Source organism: Stenella coeruleoalba, assembly GCF_951394435.1.
Source record: "Stenella coeruleoalba genome assembly, chromosome: 12".
Classification (NCBI taxonomy): domain Eukaryota; kingdom Metazoa; phylum Chordata; class Mammalia; order Artiodactyla; family Delphinidae; genus Stenella; species Stenella coeruleoalba.
The window spans coordinates 48,689,631-48,710,447 of NC_137158.1; the positions used below are offsets into that span (position 1 = coordinate 48,689,631).

Genomic DNA, 20,817 nt, shown 5'->3' on the forward strand with positions numbered 1-20,817 from the left:
AATCCCAGAAGAGCAAAAGTGAGGGAAAGGGGTTCTGAGAGCAAATGTTTCATTTGATCTTTTAAGACCATCCTTTGCTAAGTGTAGAAACTGCATCTCAAAACAATCCTCTGGGACAGGAAGAGAGAAGAATGCATCCCTTGGCCCCCATCTCCCACTGGTCTCCCTTACGTTTCTGAGTTGTGCATGTATGGGACCCCCCAGAGTTCCACACCTCGTGGTCAACAGAAAAGCTGTGAGCAGGCCATGTGGGCTAGTTGCACCGGGGGTAAGTTGGTAAGAGCTCACGCAGAGGAAGAAAGGATGGGAAGTGGTACATAAGAGGAGTCTAACATAGTACTCAAAAAGTATTTGCTGAAAGGATAGAATTTTATTATAATAGTCTGAGTTATTGATTGAAGAGGTGTAAAATGTCCCCAGTAATTCATTATCATAATCATCGGTAGTTTAGTGAAGAAAAGACACAGGTTCTGTTTTAAAAGATCTTGTTTCATGGAAGAATTTTAATATTTACTGATTTTTGAAATATTTTTCCAACTATCAGCTCAGTCTAACTATAGCTGATTAACTGGGGGACCTGCAGCCATGCGACAAAAAGTCACAGATAATGCAGCTGCCCCTCGACTGGATTAAAGAAAAATTGTTCCTAAAAGCATGGAGCAAATCACATATTTCCACGAGCATCATCAACAATAAGTACCCACTAAGTTAGCTTAAGTGATTTTTCAAATTTGCCACTGTCCCCTGAAGACCTCACACAGACTCATCCTTCCCCATCACATCATCCTTTTCTGACTACGACTCATCCTTCAAAGCTAAACTGAGAAATCAGTTACCAAAAAGCCTTCACATTCCCTCTCTCTCCCCCTTCCCCCATCCCTGCCTTTTCCCCTGTCTCCTTGCCTCCCACCCTTTGTCCCTCCCATTACTTTGTGCTGGGTGCTTTCACGTCACTCAGTTTTACTGCTATGGCTGCATCTATCATATTCCACTGTAACAGTGAATATTTCCCCCACTAGATTGTCAGCTCTTCCAATGCTGGGATTGAGACACTTCTCTTCTTAGGACCTGACACACAGCAGGCATCCAACAAATTTCAGCTGAATGAAAGAATGAGCCAGTTGCTGTTTGAATAAGAGGGGAAATTGCAAAGGATTTTGGGAAGAGAGGGTAGCTGATGGTGATAGTGGGCTGAGTCAGGGAAATCTTAGAGGAGCTAGATGCAGAAGGAAGATGAGATTCATGGACCTAGAGAGAAGGGAAATGCTGTTCCAGCTGGGGCTGTGGCCATAAGGCAGAAATGTATTTAATTTACTGTGAAGCAGTGGATTCTCCAGCTTGGCGAGGGCAGGAAGCTCTAGAGCAGGTCACAGGAAATAAAACCGGAGACGAAAGTGGGGGTCAGGTTGCAGGGAGCACCGAATGCCAGGCTTAGCAGCCTTACTTTGTCCTCTATTTTAAGTTCTCAAAATATTTTGAGCAGTAGGCAGCACAGCCAAGTGGCATTTAAAAACAGCTGGTAGACGTGTGGAAGAGCAATTGGGAGGGAGAGACCAACCACACTTAGAAGCAGAAAGTGACTTTCCTTGTCAAGCTCTGAGCCAAAGATGAGAGTTTGGCTTTGGAAAAAACAATTGGGGAGGGGTTTAAAGATTATTTGCAAATTCAGTGCTTTTCTGTCCCTAGCTTAGAGCTGACATTCTCCAAGATGTGACCCCAACTCCACCACAGTCTAGTCTCCTGACCTCCTGCCAAACTGACCCTTTTGTGGTCTCCACACATGACCTCTCTTGCCTCATCTCTGGGAAGATCTTTGTGCCTGGAAGACTCTCCCTTGTACCCTTTTCCTCTGGTCAAAATGTGACCCGCACTTTATCCCTCTCTTTAAATGCCCTCTCATCCATGATAGAAGGTGAATGTAAGAAGTTCATTCCCAAGTGACACATGTCACTTTCCCTTGGGCCGTCTGGGGACAAGCTATCCCTACCTCAGAATGTGTAGGGGTCAAATCTAACCATATCTCTCTTGAGTTTTACATATGGAGGAAGAATAAAGTGTGATGTAATAAACAAAAACCTGGATTTTAGTTTGTTCTGTATGTCCTGGGTCACACACAACCTTGGTTTCCTTACAGGCAAAATAAAGGGGTTGGATGAGGTCTTCTCCGAGGTGCCTCACGGCTCACACTCCAAGTGACTAATAGTGAGAATTTGTTAGTGACTAGTGAGAACTATTAGTCACTCCATGTGACTAATAGTGTTTCAGGGAGACACACGGGGGCTAAAGGCATGGCACCTAGAGTGACTGGCTCCTTGGAGATGCCCAATAGACATGTCTTGATTGATGGACTAACTGGAGATCCACTCTAATCACTTAGATGTTCTATTTGCCTCTGTTTGGAGCTGGCTGGGTGCAGGGCCCAAGGATCAGAGCTGACTGTTGTTATGGCAGTGACTGCAGTATCTTTCCCCCAGTTTTACTGAGATACACTTGACTTACAACAATTGTGTATGTTCAAGATGTATGGGACAAGTTGATATATGTATATCTTGAAAAATGATTCCCTCAATAAGGTTATTTACCACATCCATCATGGCACATAGATTGTGTGCGTGTGTGCTGAGAACACTTAAGATCTACTCTCTTAGTAACTTTCAAGTATACAATACAGTGTTGTTAACTATCGCCACCACACTGTACTGACTGCAGTCCTTAAAGCAGTGCTTCTCAAACTCGAATACACATATGTGTCACCTGGGAATCTTGTTAAAAAGTGGATTTGGGTTTAGTAGGTCCGAGTGGGGGGGCCTGAGATTCTGCATTTCTATCAAATTCCCTGTGATGTGGATGTAGTTGCTTCCCCAGCCAGACTTTGAATAGCAAGAACTTAAAGCGCAGTACAGTCCATCCTCCATATCCCTGGGTTCGGCATCTGCGGATGCAACCAAACGTGAGGATGTGGAACCCACTGCTCAGAGGCCAACTGTACATTACACCCTTTTATATAAGGGGCTTGAGCATCCAAGAACTTTGGTATGCATAGAGGTCTTGGAACCAATCCCGTGGATACCGTGGGACAACTGTAGTAGGCCGTAGAGTCCAGATCTGTGATTTTCAAAGTAGGGCTCACAGTCAGACATGAGTAGGGAGGGCCATAGTGGGCTGAGGGCTAACTTTATGGGGCAGATAAAGTATAATTCCACAGACTTTAATTTTTATATTCTAATAAGTGCTGCTTAGTGGTGGAGGTTCCTACTGGGAGATTTGGTTGTCGTGCGGTGTGACTGAAATTATGTAAAGTGCATTCATTCGCCTAACAACTACTGGTGAGCGGTGCCCTGTGCCAGGCACTTGTCTAGGCACTGGGAGTACCTCTGAACAAACAACAGGAAACTCCCTGCTCTCATGAAGCTCATATTTTAATAAGGAAAGTATTGTAAACGAAACAAGACACACACATAGTTAGAATTCCTACACTTTAAAAAAAAACCACACTTTTCATCACTTAGCAGTGTTTTCTTAAGCTGCTTATTGTTGTTTGCAATGCTGCTATTCTTGCCTTTTAAATGTAAATTGATATTAGCTTAGCTTAATTATCAATGTGATTGTGGTCTGTCGTGTGAATCCAAGGGTGGGTAGTTGCGTATGTTTTTGCCCCACTGGTATTCTAGGCCTACACATTTCCATTAGCTAGACTCTCAGACACGCAGGCATTTGAGATTCAATTATGAATCATTCACATCCCATCTCCAGCTATCAGTTTAGTGTAATTAGAACCGATTAACTGGTGACCAGCAGCAATATGACGAAAAGTCACGGATGACAGACTTGTCCCTCCCTCAATTGGATTAAAGAAAAATTATACATAAAAACTTGGAGCAAATCATATATTTCCATGAGCGTCATCAGCACCAATCCTAAAGCAGATTTACTGAATCTCTTATCAAATTCTGCTGGGCTGGTGACATTTAACTGTGATCACCAAGTCCTTTTTTCACAGAAGGAAGAAATGGATAGGGTAGATGGGCCATAATTCTTCATGTTCACTGAATCCTTATCAGCGAGAATCATGTGGAGGTTGAAATTTATAAGAATGCCTGCCATAATCAAAGATTTCTACCACCTGGAGTTTTACAATTATTATTGTATGCAAGAGTCATGACTTTTCTATTAGGCTGATGATTTCATTAGCCATGTACTTCCTTAGTTTCTGCTTCTCTGTCCTCTCTTTTACCATCAAGGGGGCTATTAAGGGCTTGGTTTTCTCCTTTTTAGATGAGAGCAGGGTTTCTTTCTAAGTTTGGACATTTTAAGATGTTGGATGCTTCCCCTACACGGGCTCAGTCCAAATAGAAAAGTGAGTGATGTTGTCCTGGTAAGTAGTTTGGAAGTCAGACTGACCAGTGTCACCCAGCTTTTTTCACTTTGAAATACATGACCTTTTTCAAATGTTCTACAATAGGCACATACTGTTTTCATATATTTAAAAGTACTTTTTAGATAAAATAAATGATTTGTTGATGACAATTGACTTAGTACAGTCACTGTTTATGAAATGAGGTGAAATTTTTAAAACTGCTTCTTTTTTAGCTAAAGGAGGAGGCAGTCAATCATCTTTTTTATTTCAGAAAACCGAGTTAGTACCCATTACCCTGGGAAAACTGTAAAACTGGACCTTTTTACCTTATGTGACTTAGAAAAGGTCGCCTCTCCCCTCAGAGCTCTGGGAAGCGTCATGATAATTTGTATACTCCCGGAAGGGAAAGCCCAATTCCAAACGCCCTTCCTAACACCCCCAGTTATTTTCTAGCTGACAGAGTGGACCAGAATGGCTCAGACCCAAGTCCTCTGGCCAGAGAGGACAGCCCGGACCCCAAAGGGGACTTCACCTGCAGCACAGGGATGATGGCCACAGGTGGGCGCGTGAGAGAGCAGGGTCCAGCAGGGCACGTGCCTGCAGCTGCAAGTGCCCTCGCCTGGCCAAGCTGCCAGGGTCTGCTTTTTACAAAGGCAGAACTCACCCTCTCTGAACTGAAGTAGCTGCCACGTTTCTAGACCAATCAAAAGGGAGAGGAGAACTCAAATGGAAGATGCTATACTCTCCTAAAATTTAGCCATTAATAGGGAAAAGATAGCCATATTTGTACCCTAGGCTGGTGAAACAAGTTGATTTGTACTTATTTTGTGTGTTTACCATAGGCAGGTTAAGGAGGCAATATTCCCTCAACAGAGTTCTACGCAAAGATCAGGAGCCTGGATGTTTGTTGAGAATATTCTGAGTAAAGCTTTAGCAGCAAGTTCCAGCTGTGTGGTCACTGCACTATACACCACAGCTGTGAGTCTGAAGGGCCTGTTTCCTGGGAGAAATACTCAGGAGACCCATGGGCAGCACAGGAAGTGACAACAAAGGAATGTAGCAAATGAGCAAATATCTGGATGCATCCGAGCGTCAGGGACCCTCTGAGCTGAGAGGGACTTGTTTGCAGGCAGGAGGGGAACTGTGGCTCCTGTTTGTTTGAAAGCCCTTACCCTGGAGAGAAGGGGAGATAGTGCTGCCAAAGCTTCTGGGAAGTTCCACTTGCCCTGAAAGCCTTCCTAGCCCAGGTGCTGCAGCATCTGACACGACCTCACAGTCTTTCATTCCTTTGTAACATGCCTTTCAAGGTGCCATTTAAAACATTGGAATGAAAACCCATTAAAGAATATGTAAGCAAGAGTGAGAAGGAGGGTTGCCAGGGACAAAGAAGCCACTCATGCCTCATCACCATTTTGCTTAAGGGCACTGTGTTATTTTCCTAGGGCTAGCATAACAAAGGACTACGAACTGGGTAGCTGAAAACAGCAAAATATATTCTCTCCCTGAAACTGTGCCCCATGGGAGGGAGACGCAAGAAGGAGGGGCTATGGAGATATATGTATACGTTTAGCTGATACACTTTTCAATAGAGCGGAAACTAACACACAACTGTAAAGCAATTATACTCCAATAAAGATGTTAAAAAAAAAAAAAAAAAAAGAGGGTTGGGCTTCCCTGGTGGCGCAGTGGTTGAGAGTCCGCCTGCCGATGCAAGGGACATGGGTTCGTGCCCCGGTCCGGGAAGATCCCACTTGTCGCGGAGCGGCTGGGCCCGTGAGCCACGCACGGCCGCTGAGCCTGCGCGTCCGGAGCCTGTGCTCCGCAACGGGAGAGGCCACAACAGTGAGAGGCCCGTGTACCGCAAAAAAAAAAAGAGAAGAAGCCAGACCATGCTGGCACTCTAATCTTGGACTTCTGGTCTCTAGAACTGTGAAAAATAGATGTATGTTTCTTTTTTAAGCCAAAAAAAAAAAAAAACCCTGAAACCATGCTCCATAGGGTTAATAAAAACTGGTGGCTAACAGAAGCTCTTGGACTTATCTTACAGAACAGCAGATAAGGGAACAGCTTGTTAAAAAAAAAAACCCTCTGCCTGTAACACAACAAATCTGGCTGAAACCAGATGGAACCAACATGACTGAGCCGAGTCTGCACAGAATAGACCTGCTTGTTTAATAGATGACCTTTTGATGTCACAGCCCCAAATCTCCCCACATTTCACACTAATTGCCCCCGGATTTGCACATGCATCCCAGGAAGAAGCATGTAGCTCAGCAGCACCTGCACAGGAAGATGATTACATCACCTTTTCCTGCCTCCATCACTTTCCCTTGCACCTCCGACCACCCTATGCTCTTCACCTGTCGCTCTCCCAAGTTCCCCACCTTCAGGGAGGCAGAGCTGAGCTTTGTTTTCCTGTCTCCTCATTTGGCTGCCTCATGAATAAACTTTTTCTCTGCTGCAAACCTTAGCTTCTCAGCATTTGGCTTGCTGCATGTTGGGCAAAGGAACCTGGTTCGGTGACACTGTGGCTAGAAGTCCAAAGCCAAGGCGTTGACAAGGCCTCTCTGAGAATTTTAGGGAAAAGTCCTTCCTTGCCTCTTCCTCGCCTCTGGTGGTCATCGGCAGTGCTTGGTACTCCTTGGCCTGGCGATGCACCACTCCAATATCTGTCCCTGTTTTACATGGTATTCTTCCCTCTCTGTCTGTGTTTCTGTTTTCTCTCTTTATAAGGACACCAGTCATTGGATTAGGGCGCATCCTAATCTAATATGATCTCATTTTAACTAATTACATCTGCAAAGGCCCTACTTCCAAATAAGGTCTGAGGTTCCAGGTGGACATCAATTTGGGGGGGACCCTATTCAACCTGTATATAGTATAGTATAGTACAGCAGCTATACCTCCTTTTGGCTCTATTTGCTTCTTCTAATATTCTAAATATGAAGAATTATCAAGGTGAAAAGAGGATTTCTTATGATCTGGATTAGTACACAGCTGACAGGAGATTTTTTATTTATTTTAAAAATAAGCTTTTTCACTAGATGAGGTCATTCAAGGTCAAAGATTACCTCGCGTGGGGTTGGAACCCACTGATAATATCTTACATGATCTTCAAACCAGCTGTTGCCAACATTCCTAATGTAGGTAGAAAAATAATTATAAACAGAGCTCTCCCCCAAATCTGCCTTTGGATGTTCCTTTCAGCAAGTTCCCTCTAGAACACCATGATTTACATCCATCTCCTGTCCCCAGCCGCAATCTCCTTCTTGTTGACAATAGTCTCTGGGACTCTGGGACATTGAAAGGAGAAAATTCACACAAAATTACTGCTGACCTCTTTCTGTGGGATTCTTTAGGAATACCCTTCCTAAATATCTAGACCTGTATGAAGAAAGAATCCAGAGGAAATAACAAATGCTTGTTAATACATTAATGTTATCTCCTCAAAGTGTAGAGATCAGGCAATCACACACACACCCATTGCCTAAGTATCAGATATACAAGCTGAAACAGGTGGGTTGTAAGCTACAAAACTATCCAGTCAATAATGAGAGAAACAGAAAGGTGTGCTTCCAAAAAATAGAAAATGAAAGCCAAGTAAAGATTTCTTTTCTAAATAAACATATTTTAACAGAATATACTTATGGCTGTCTGTTTCAGTGCTGTGTTGCTTTGCCCAAGGTAGCCTGGTAAGGAAACATTGCACATCTGGATTGGGTTCAGGAAGAATTTATAAACATCATCTATAGCCACAAGCCTCAACAATCTTTGAAGTAATACAAATGTCCCATAATCTAAAGAAAAATAGAAGCACAGAAAAATTTGTAAGGAAATTTGCGATAAGAAAAACTGGTTACTGAGTATCTTCAACAGAAAGCTAGGCATCAGTTAGAGCACGGTCTTCCAGGTTATCTGATTTAAGCCTGTCATTGCCTTGAAGCTATTTTACAACTCTTATAAGTTGTAGATAACTGATAATAAGGTAAAGTAACTGTCTACTGACAATTCTTGTTTATCAATATGTGATAAATTCTGACTAGCGGAGGTTCTGCTGACTTCCCTTCCCCACAAAGGAAAAGCGTTTTGCAACCACTTGCAAATTCATTTCAGTATTCCTAATTTATAAATGTGTTTGTTCTTTGGCTTCTCTTTTGAATTACTTGTAATAGCTTTTCCAGTTCCTGCAATTAATTAATGAGTTAAATAAAATCTTTGATGCATGTTCACTTTATATTCATATGAGTCATATTACTTTAAAAAGTTATCCTTTTACAGATTTATGGAACAAAACATGCCACCACTTTCAGACTGAAAAGAAGTCTTCAGTGTTTACTGAAAATTAAATCTATCCATTAGATTAAATTTAAGTGAATTTATATATTCCTGTTATATATTCCTGGAATAGCACTCTTGTATGAAAGCATTAATCCCTGCATAGATGGACTGACAGTTCAAGGTTATTAAAGGTACTGTTTTTCCATAGTGTCCTCATTTTTTATCACTTCTGCCTGGAAAGTTTTCTAGACCAGCTCTGCTCCAGAGCTAAGGAAAAACTGGGATACAGCCATAGGAAATGTGAATTCATTTGGCTCGCTTTGTGAATTATCACATACATTAAAGCTGAGATTGACAGCAATGTAATTCTAAAAATAATTAATTGCTTGATAACAATGCCATAGCTACTACATTCAAACAACTTGACAATTTACATGTCACAGAGTAAGTGAAAAAGAAACAGGTAAGTGAGCTGCCCATCCTTTATCTAGAGGATGAGGACCCACAAGACTGACGTTCTGACTTCAGGTAACCCCTCATCCCCACACACTCAGGCCCTAGACCAAGTTGAGAAGAAATTAGAGTATGTCTTTGGTACATTTTAGTTGCCAATTTCTGCCAACCTACTATGACTACCTCAACAGCCAGTATTCTCTAGCCCAGTATCTGCTGTCAAGAGAAGATTTTGAATAACTCTTTCACACTAAAATATTAATAACTTTCAACATCTTTCCTTTCCCAGAAGGAGCTTTATTTTAAAAGAGAATTGCAACTCCCACATATACAGTTAGCTGATCTTTGACAACGAGCAAAGGCAATTTAATGGAGAAAGGATAGTCTTTTCAGCAAATGGTACTGGAAAAACATGATATACACATGCAAAAAAAGTGAATCTAGACACAGAACTTAGAGCTTTCACAAAAATTAACTCAAAATGGGTCAAGACCTAAATATAAAATGAAAACTACAAAACACCTAGAAGATAACATAGGAAAAAAAATCTATGTGACCTTGGGGTTTGGTCATGGCTTTTTAGATATCCCATCAAAAACATAACCCATCAAAGAAAAAATGTAAAAGTTGGACTTCGTTTAAAGTTAAAATTCCTGTTTTGAGAAAGACACTTTTAAGAGAATGAACTATGAGCCATAGACTAGAAAATGTAAACCATGGCCAACGCATACCTGATAAAGGACTTCTGTCCAAAATGTGCAAAGAACTCTTAAAATTCAACAATAAGAAACCAAACAACTCAATTTAAAAAATGGGCAAAAGATCTGAACAGACACTTCACCAAAGAAGACATAGAAATGGCGAATAATAATATGAAGAGATGCTCAACATTGTATATCATCAGGGAAATGCAAATCAAAACACTAACGAGATGCCACTCCACACCTGTTAGAATAAAGTCCAAAACAGTGACAACACCAAATGCAGTAAGAAATCTCATTCATTGCTGGTGAGAATGCAAAATGGTAAGTCATTCTGGAAGACTGCTTGGCAGTGTTTTATAAAGCTAAATATACCATATAACCCAGCAATTGCACTCCTAGGTATTTATTCCAAAACGTTGAAAACATGTCCACACGAAAAACCAGTATGCGGAAGTTTACAGAAGCCTTATTCATAATTGCCAAAATCTGGAAACAACCAACTGTCCTTCAGTAAGTGAAAGTATAAACTGTGGTATATCTATACAATGGAATATTCAGTGATAAGAAGAACTAAGCCTTCGAGCCATGGAAATAAGCTATCAAGCCATATGAAAGAATCTTACATGCATACTGCTAAGTGGCTGAAGCCAATCTAAAAAGGTTACAATGCTATATAATCACAACTATATGACATTTTGGAAAAGGTAATACTATAGAGACAGCAAAAAAGATCAGTGGTTGCCAGGAGTTTGAGGGGAGGGAGGAATAAATGGAGCACAGAGTATTTTTAAGGTGGTCAGACTATCCTGTTTAATACTGTACTGCGATGGTGTATACCTGACACTATGTATTCGCCAAAATGCATAGCACTGTTCAAACAACAGTGAACCCAATTATAAACTATAGGCTTTAGTAAAAATAATGTATCAGTATTGGTTGGTCACTTATAAGAAATGTATCACACTAATGGAAGACATTAACAATAGGGAAAATTGTGTGTGGCAGCAGTGGAATGAGAGTGGGTATATTTTCAGTGCAATTTTTCTGTAAACCTAACGTTTCTCTAAAAACAAAATCTATTAAAAGAGAAATTCAAGCTGAGTGAAATGTTTAACACAAAAGTGTGAATCACTCGTGAAATGTTGGCAGATGTTTTGGAATAAGCAATCCCCACTACGTCGCTTCATTCACATAAAACAGAGGCAAGCACTCCTCCTCTCTACCAATAATGTGGCCTTCCTGAGTACCAGAGAGGGATTTTACTGCGTTCTTTCTTAGTCAGATTCATTCTTTTTTTCTGCTTCTGCCCCAGATTCACTGATGGGAAAATATTAGCATCGAATCATAAATCCTTACACATTTGGCCACACTTTTTGCACATAAAAGTTACTATTGGGCTTCCCTGGTGGCGCAGTGGTTGAGAGTCCGCCTGCCGACGCAGGGGACACAGGTTCGTGCCCCGGTCCGGGAAGATCCCACATGTCGCGGAGCGGCTGGGCCCGTGAGCTATGGCCGCTGAGCCTGCGCGTCCGGAGCCTGTGCTCCGCAACGGGAGAGGCCACAACAGTGAGAGGCCTGCATACCTCCAAAAAAAAAACAGTTACCATCACTTTCATTCTGAACTCAAAAGCCAGATAAAAACACTTGCTATCACACCAAGTTTACCAATCTTTGGTGCCCTCATCAGCGTCGGTGCTCTGTTCCACCACCTTTCCTTCTCCACTACAGTGTTTACTCTAGGCACCTCCTCTAGCTCTGACCTTATGGTTATTCCTCTGTTTACTACTTGCCACCTTCCAACACGACTTAGAGCTATTGAGGGCAATTGTTGAAAGATACAAATACAAGTATTTTTTTTATCACAGGTTCAAATACTACACAAAGGTTATTTATGAAAAGGATTAACAAAATTACCCCACTTTACCTACATTAGGAAATTGGACATTTTAATCTAGCTCAAAAATTTTAAAACCCATATCCCTAGACGCGGAGATCACCTTCCTCCCCACAGATACACCAGAAATACATCTACGCGTGGAACAACTCCTACGGAGCACCTACTGAACGCTGGCAGAAGACCTCAGACCTCCCAAAAGGCAAGGAACCCCCCCACGTACCTGGTTAGGGCAAAAGAAAAAACTAAACAGAGACAAAAGGATAGGGACGGGTCCTGCACCAGCGGGAGAGAGCTGTGAAGGAGGAAAAGTATCCACACACTAGGAAGCCCCTTCGCGGGCGGAGACTTCGGGTGGCGGAGTGGGGGAGCTTGGGAGCCGCGGAGGAGAGCACAGCAACAGGGGTGTGGAGGGTAAAGCGCAGAGATTCCCGCACAGAGAATCGGGCCGACCGGCACTCACCAGCTGAGAGGCTTGTCTGCTCACCCGCCGGGGCGGGCGGGGCTGGGAGCTGAGGCTCCGGCTTCTGTCGGAGGGCAGGATGAGGACTGGGGTTGGCGGCGTGAACACAGCCTGCAGGGCGTTAGTGCACCGCGGCTAGCCGGGAGGGAGTCCGGGGAAAAGTCTGGACCTGCCGAAGAGGCAAGAGACTTTTTCTTCCCTCTTTGTTTCCTGGTGTGCGAGGAGAGGGGATTAACATCGCTGCTTAAAGGAGCTCCAGAGACGGGCGCGAGCTGCGGTTAAAAGCGCGGACCCCAGAGACAGACATGAGACGCTAGGGCCGCTGCTGCCGCCACCAAGAGGCCTGTGTGCGAACACAGGTCACTATCAACACCCCCTTCCGGGGAGCCTGTGCAGCCAGCCACTGCCAGGGTCCCGGGATCCAGGGACAACTACCCCGGGAGAACGCACGGCGCGCCTCAGGCTGGTGCCACGTCACGCGGCGCGCCTCAGGCTGGTGCAACGTCACGCCGGCCTCTGCCGCCGCAGGCCCGCCCCGCACTCCGTGACCCTCCCTACCCCCCAGCCTGAGTAAGCCAGAGCCTCCGAATCAGCGGCTCCTTTAACCCCATCCTGTCTGAGCAACTAACAGATGCCATCCGGCGACTTACACGCACAGGCGGGGCCAAATCCAAAGCTGAGCCCCTGGGAACTGTGAGAACAAAGAAGAGAAAGGGAAATCTCTCCCAGCAGCCTCAGAAGCAGCGGATTAAAGCTCCACAATCAACTTGATGTACCCTGCATCTGTGGAATACATGAATAGACAACGAATCATCCCAAATTAAGGAGCCCTGTGGATGAAAGGCTCTTGGTGCTGCAGCCAGGAGTCAGTGCTGTGCCTCTGAGGGGGGAGAGCCAACTTCAGGACACTGGTCCACAAGAGGCCTCCCAGTTGCACATAATATCAAACAGCGAAAATCTCCCAGAGATCTCCATCTCAACGCCAGCACCCAGCTTCACTCAACGACCAGCAAGCTACAGTGCTGGACATCCTATGCCAAACAACTAGCAGGACAGGAACACAACCCCACTCATTAGCAGAGAGGCTGCCCAAAATCATAATAAGTCTACAGACACCCCAAAACACACCACCAGACGTGGACCTGCCCACCAGAAAGACAAGATCCAGCCTCATCCACCAGAACACAGGCACTAGTACCCTCCACCAGGAGGCCTACACAACCCACTGAACCAACCTTAGCCACTGGGGACAGACACAAAAAACAACAGGAACTACGAACGTTCAACCTGCAAAAAGGAGACCCCAAACACAGTAAGATAAGCAAAATGAAAAGACAGAAAAACACACAGCAGATGAAGGAGCAAGATAAAAACCCACCGGACCTAACAAATGAAGAGGAAATAGGCAGTCTACCTGAAAAAGAATTCAGAATAATGATAGTAAAGATGATCCAAAATCTTGGAAATAGAATAGACAAAATGCAAGAATCAGTTAACAAGGACCTAGAAGAACTAAAGATGAAACAAACAATGATGAACAACACAATAAATGAAATGAAAAATACTCTAGATGGGATCAATAGCAGAATAACTGAGGCAGAAGAACGGATAAGTGACCTGGAAGATAAAATAGTGGAAATAACTCCTGCAGAGCAGAATAAAGAAAAAAGAATGAAAAGAATTGAGGACAGTCTCAGAGACCTCTGGGACAACATTAATCGCACCAACATTCGAATTATAGCGGTTCCAGAAGAAGAAGAGAAAAAGAAAGGGACTGAGAAAATATTTGAAGAGATTATAGTTGAAAACTTCCCTAATATGGGAAAGGAAATAGTTAATCAAGTCCAGGAATCACAGAGAGTCCCATACAGGATAAATCCAAGGAGAAATACACCAAGACACATATTAATCAAACTGTCAAAAATTAAATACAAAGAAAACATATTAAAAGCAGCAAGGGAAGAACAACAAATAACACACAAGGGAATCCCCATAAGGTTAACAGCTGATCTTTCAGCAGAAACTCTGCAAGCCAGAAGGGAGTGGCAGGACATATTGAAAGTGTTGAAGGAGAAAAACCTGCAACCAAGATTACTCTACCCAGCAAGGATCTCATTCAGATTTGATGGAGAAATTAAAACCTTTACAGACAAGCAAAAGCTGAGAGATTTCAGCACCACCAAACCAGCTCTACAACAACTGCTAAAGGAACTTCTCTAGGCAAGAAACACAAAAGAAGGAAAAGACCTACAGTAACGAACCCAAAACAATTAAGAAAATGGGAATGGGAACACACATATCGATAATTACCTTAAATGTAAATGGACTAAATGCTCCCACCAAAAGACACAGATTGGCTGAATGGATACAAAAACAAGACGCATATATTTGCTGTCTACAAGAGACCCACTTCAGACCTAGAGACACATACCGACTGAAAGTAAGGGGATGGAAAAAGGTATTCCATGCAAATGGAAACCAAAAGAAAGCTGGAGTAGCAATTCTCATATCAGACAAAATAGACTTTAAAACAAAGCCTATTAGAAGAGACAAAGAAGGACACTACATAATGATCAAGGGATCGATCCAAGAAGAAGATATAACAATTGTAAATATTTATGCACCCAACATAGGACCACCTCAATACATAAGGCAAATACTGACAGCCATAAAAGGGGAAATTGACAGTAACACATTCATAGTAGGGGACTTTAACACCCCACTTTCACCAATGGACAGATCATCCAAAATGAAAATAAATAAGGAAACACAAGCTTTAAATGATACATTAAATGAGATGGATTTAATTGATATTTATAGGACATTCCATCCAAAAACAACAGAATACACATTTTTCTCAAGTGCTCATGGAACATTCTCCAGGATAGATCATATCTTGGGTCACAAATCAAGCCTTGGTAAATTTAAGAAAATTGAAATTGTATCAAGTATCTTTTCCGACCACAACGCTATGAGACTCGATATCAATTACAGGAAAAGATCTGTAAAAAATACAAACACATGGAGGCTAAACAATACACTACTTAATAACGAAGTGATCACTGAAGAAATCAAAGAGGAAATCAAAAAATACCTAGAAACAAATGACAATGGAGACACGACGACACAAAATCTATGGGATGCAGCAAAAGCAGTTCTAAGAGGGAAGTTTATAGCAATACAATCCTACCTTAAGAAACAGGAAACATCTCGAATAAACAACCTAACCTTGCACCTAAAGCAATTAGAGAAAGAAGAACAAAAAAACCCCAAAGTTAGCAGAAGGAAAGAAATCATAAAAGTCAGATCAGAAATAAATGAAAAAGAAATGAAGGAAATGATAGCAAAGATCAATAAAACTAAAAGCTGGTTCTTTGAAAGGATAAACAAAATTGATAACCCATTAGCCAGACTCATCAAGAAAAAAAGGGAGAAGACTCAAATCAATAGAATTAGAAGTGAAAAAGGAGAAGTAACAACTGACACTGCAGAAATACAAAAGATCATGAGAGATTACTACAAGCAACTCTATGCCAATAAAATGGACAACCTGGAAGAAATGGACAAATTCTTAGAAAGGCACAACCTGCCAAGACTGAATCAGGAAGAAATAGAAAATATGAACAGACCAATCACAAGGACTGAAATTGAAACTGTGATTAAAAATCTTCCAACAAGCAAAAGCCCAGGACCAGATGGCTTCACAGGAGAATTCTATCAAACATTTAGAGAAGAGCTATCACCTCTCCTTCTCAGACTCTTCCAAAATATAGCAGAGGGAGTAACACTCCCAAACTCATTCTACGAGGCCACCATCACCCTGATACCAAAACCAGACAAGGATGTCACAAAGAAAGAAAACTACAGGCCAATATCACTGATGAACATAGATGCAAAGATCCTCAACAAAATACTAGCAAACAGAATCCAACAGCACATTAAACGGATCATACACCATGATCAAGTGGGGTTTATTCCAGGTATGCAAGGATTCTTCAATATACGCAAATCAATCAATGTGATACACCATATTAACAAATTGAAGGAGAAAAACCATGTGATCATCTCAATAGATGCAGAGAAAGCTTTTGACAAAATTCAACACCCATTTATGATAAAAACCCTGCAGAAAGTAGGCATAGAGAGAACTTTCCTCAACATAATAAAGGCCATATATGACAAACCCACAGCCAACATCATCCTCAATGGTGAAAAACTGAAACCATTTCCACTAAGATCAGGAGCAAGACAAGGTTGCCCACTCTCACCACTCTTATTCAACATAGTTTTGGAAGTTTTAGCCACAGCAATCAGAGAAGAAAAGGAAATAAAAGGAATCCAAATCGGAAAAGAAGAAGTAAAGCTGTCATTGTTTGCAGATGACATGATACTATACATAGAGAATCCTAAAGATGCTACCAGAAAACTACTAGAGCTAATCAATGAATTTGGTAAAGTAGCAGGATACAAAATTAATGCACAGAAATCTCTGGCATTCCTATACACTAAGGATGAAAACTCTGAAAATGAAATCAAGAAAACACTCCCATTTACCATTGCAACAAAAAGAATAAAATATCTAGGAATAAACCTACCTAAGGAGACAAAAGACCTGTATGCAGAAAATTATAAGACACTGATGAAAGAAATTAAAGATGATACAAATAGATGGAGAGATATACCATGTTCCTGGATTGGAAGAATCAACATTGTGAAAATGACTCTATTATCCAAAGCAATCTACAGATTCAATGCAATCCCTATCAAACTACCACTGGCATTTTTCCCAGAACTAGAACAAAAAATTTCACAGTTTGTATGGAAACACAAAAGACCCCGAATAGCCAAACAATCTTGAGAACGAAAAATGGAGCTGGAGGAATCAGGCTTCCTGACTTCAGACTATACTACAAAGCTACAGTAATCAAGACAGTATGGTACTGGCACAAAAACAGAAATATAGATCAATGGATCAGGATAGAAAGCCCAGAGATAAACCCACGCACATATGGTCACCTTATCTTTGACAAAGGAGGCAGGAATGTACAGTGGAGAAAGGACATCCTATTCAATAAGTGGTGCTGGGAAAACTGGACAGGTACATGTAAAAGTATGAGATTAGATCACTCCCTAACACCATACACAAAAATAAGCTCAAAATGGATTAAAGACCTAAATATAAGGCCAGAAACTATCAAACTCTTAGAGGAAAACATAGGCAGGACACTCTATGACATAAATCACAGCAAGGTCCTTTTTGACCCACCTCCTAGAGAAATGGAAATAAAAACAAAAGTAAACAAATGGGACCTAATGAAACTTCAAAGCTTTTGCGCAGCAAAGGAAACCATAAAGAAGACCAAAAGACAACCCTCAGAATGGGAGAAAATATCTGCAAATGAAGCAACTGACAAAGGATTAATCTCCAAAATTTATAAGCAGTTCATGCAGCTTAATAACAAAAAAACAAACAACCCAATCCAAAAATGGGCAGAAGACCTATATAGACATTTCTCCAAAGAAGATATACAGAGTGCCAACAAACACATGAAAGAATGCTCAACATCATTAATCATTAGAGAAATGCAAATCAAAACTACAATGAGATACCATCTCACACCAGTCAGAATGGCCATCATCAAAAAATCTGGAAACAATAAATGCTGGAGAGGGTGTGGAGAAAAGGGAACCCTCTTACACTGTTGGTGGGAATGTAAATTGATACAGCCACTGTGGAGAACAGTATGGAGGTTCCTTAAAAAGCTACAAATAGAAGTACCATATGACCCAGCAATCCCACTACTGGGCATATACCCTGAGAAAACCATAATTCAAAAAGAGTCATGTACCAAAATGTTCATTGCAGCTCTATTTACAATAGCCCAGAGATGGAAACAACCTAAGTGTCCATCATCGGATGAATGGATAAAGAAGATGTGGCACATATATACAATGGAATACTACTCAGCCATAAAAAGAAACGAAATTGAGCTATTTGTAATGAGGTGGATAGACCTAGAGTCTGTCATACAGAGTGAAGTAAGTCAGAAAGAGAGAGACAAATACTGTATGCTAACACATATATATGGAATTTAAGGGGAAAAAATGTCATGAAAAACCTAGGGGTGAAACAGGAATAAAGACACAGACTTACTAGAGAATGGACTTGAGGCTATGGGGAGGGGGAAGGGTAAACGATGACAAAGCGAGAAAGAGGCATGGACATATATACACTACCAAACGTAAGGTAGATAGCTAGTGGGAAGCAGCCGCATAGCACAGGGAGATCAGCTCGGTGCTTTGTGACCGCCTGGAGGGGTGGGATAGGGAGGGTGGGAGGGAGGGAGACGCAAGCGGGAAGAGATATGGGAACATATGTATATATATAACTGATTCATTTTGTTGTGAAGCTGAAACTAACAACAACAACAATAAAAAACCCATATCCTTTCAAGCCAACCTTCCTTACATCTTCCTCTGGATTCCTAAATTAACTAACTTGAGTCTATTCTTGAAAATGCTCTCATAAAATTACCCATAGATTCAAGATTAGGAGAACAATAAGGGGTCTAAATGTTTAAAATATTAGAATTCTTAGATACTAGTCACATGGTTTACCTTGCTACTTGAATTAAAAAGGAAATTAGGGGCTTCCCTGGTGGCGCAGTGGTTGAGAGACCACCTGCTGACGCAGGGGACACGGGTTCGTGCCCCGGTCCAGGAAGATCCCACATGCCGCAGAGCGGCTGGGCCCGTGAGCCATGGCCACTGAGCCTGCGTGTCCGGAGCCTGTGCTCTGCAACGGGAGAGGCCACAACAGTGAGAGGCCCGCGTATCGCAAAAAAAAAAAAGGAAATTAGTGCATTAAGATTATTCAACTGGGCTTCCCTGGTGGCGCAGTGGTTGGGAGTCTCCCTGCCGATGCAGGGGACACGGGTTCGTGCCCAGGTCTGGGAAGGTCCCACATGCCATGGAGCAGCTGGACCCATGAGCCATGGCCGCTGAACCTGCATTTTCGGAGCCTGTGCTCTGCAACAGGAGAGGCCACAGCGGTGAGAGGCCCGCATACAGCAAAAAAAAAAAAAAAAAAAAAAAAAAAAAAAAAAAAAATTATTCAACTGTTATCAACAGTTTAAAACAGTTATAAGAAATCTGTCAATACCATATCTAACAGCCCTCATTTAATTATTATTATCTAGCCACTCCAATGCTAGATATAACTTCATCAATTTTAGCAATTACTTTATTAATGATTCAAACACTTATGGAAGAAATAATAAAAGACTGACAATACTCCAATGAAAAATAGCTTATCTTTGTTTCTATAACAGAAATATTGATTGAGAAATCACTCAAAGCAAATATTTCAGAACCTGAATCTGATTTCCAGTGAAAAACATGTTTATTGAATAAGCACCAGGTGCAAGCCACTATGAGGCATAAAAGGATAAGGAAGATACGGTTAGACATAATGCCAGCTGAAGTGAATTTTGAGAAGTAGAAATGGGAAGAAGTTCATTCTAAAGGAGAAAAAAGCATTAAGTTGACTAAGTAATTTGGTATTTTTTTAGCAGAGCTGACTGTCCACTTTGATCAGTGTATGTGACCAATATATTTTGACCAGACTAGTGAAAGGGAAAAACTTGAAAAATAGGATGAGAAAAAAAACACAACAAACCACAACATGAATGTCAAGTTAAGGATTTCTTCAGACAATGGGAATCATTGCAAGTTTTGAGAGCCTGATTAGGACTGCCATTTTGAAGATTATTCAGAAGCAGATATGCAGGATAGGTTAAAGGGGAAGGAACTTAGTGAAGTAAATATATTATTGAAATAGTCTAGGAAGGAAGGAATTTTTGTGTAGTGATAGCACTTCTTAGTATAAGAACCAACTCTAGAATAACTGCACCCTACATCACTAGAGCAAGCAACTAGAAGAGATCAAAAGTAATAAAGGCCAATATCCCTGGCAAACAATATTTTAACCAACAAGAGGGGATGGTGGAGTACCCATTGTCAAACTGAATTTGTTTAAAAACTGGTGGTTAAAATGTCTTATAAAAACTGTCTTATAGGGCTTCCCTGGTGGTGCAGTGGTTGAGAGTCCGCCTGCCAATGCAGGGGACAAGGGTTCGTGCCTCGGTCTGGGAAGATCCCATATGCTGCGGAGGGGCTAGGCCCGTGAGCCATGGTCGCTGAGCCTGCACGTCCAGAACCTGTGCTCCGCAACAGAAGAGGCCACAACAGAGAGAGGCCCGCGTACTGCAAAAAAACCCAAAAAACAAAAAACTGTCTTATAAAGATTTCTGCTTCCAATAAAGGCAAACTAAGAAATTCAGATGAACCTTCCCACAGAGAACAACTAGAAAATGCTGGAAAAATAATCTACTTGAAGACATCAGAGAGCTAATGACGTAGTAAAAAATATTACAGGATCAAGATCCAGTACAAGAAAGAAACAAAATGGGGCTATTTTTCCTTTAGGGATATCTGTCATTTCTGGAAGAGATAGCTCACAGGCAGAGAAGCTGGACAGAGCTTTCTTTATACTTAAGGACCCAGGACATGGGTCAGCAAAATTTTGCAAATAATAATTTTGGCTTTGAGGGTCATGTAGTCTCTAACAACTATTCAGTTCTGCCATTTTAGCACAAAAGTAGCCTTA

At 41.8% G+C, this 20,817-nt stretch overlaps 1 long non-coding RNA gene across 1 annotated transcript in view; it reads right to left on the bottom strand.

Annotated features, from left to right (window-relative positions):
• Positions 1–12,315, bottom strand: part of LOC307195190 — a 95,537-nt gene extending 83,222 nt beyond the window's left edge. The window contains exon 1 of the long non-coding RNA XR_013830741.1: positions 12,150–12,315. This is a non-coding gene — a long non-coding RNA (uncharacterized lncRNA). The remainder of the gene's footprint in view (positions 1–12,149) is intronic.
• Between the last annotated feature and the right edge of the window lie 8,502 nt (positions 12,316–20,817).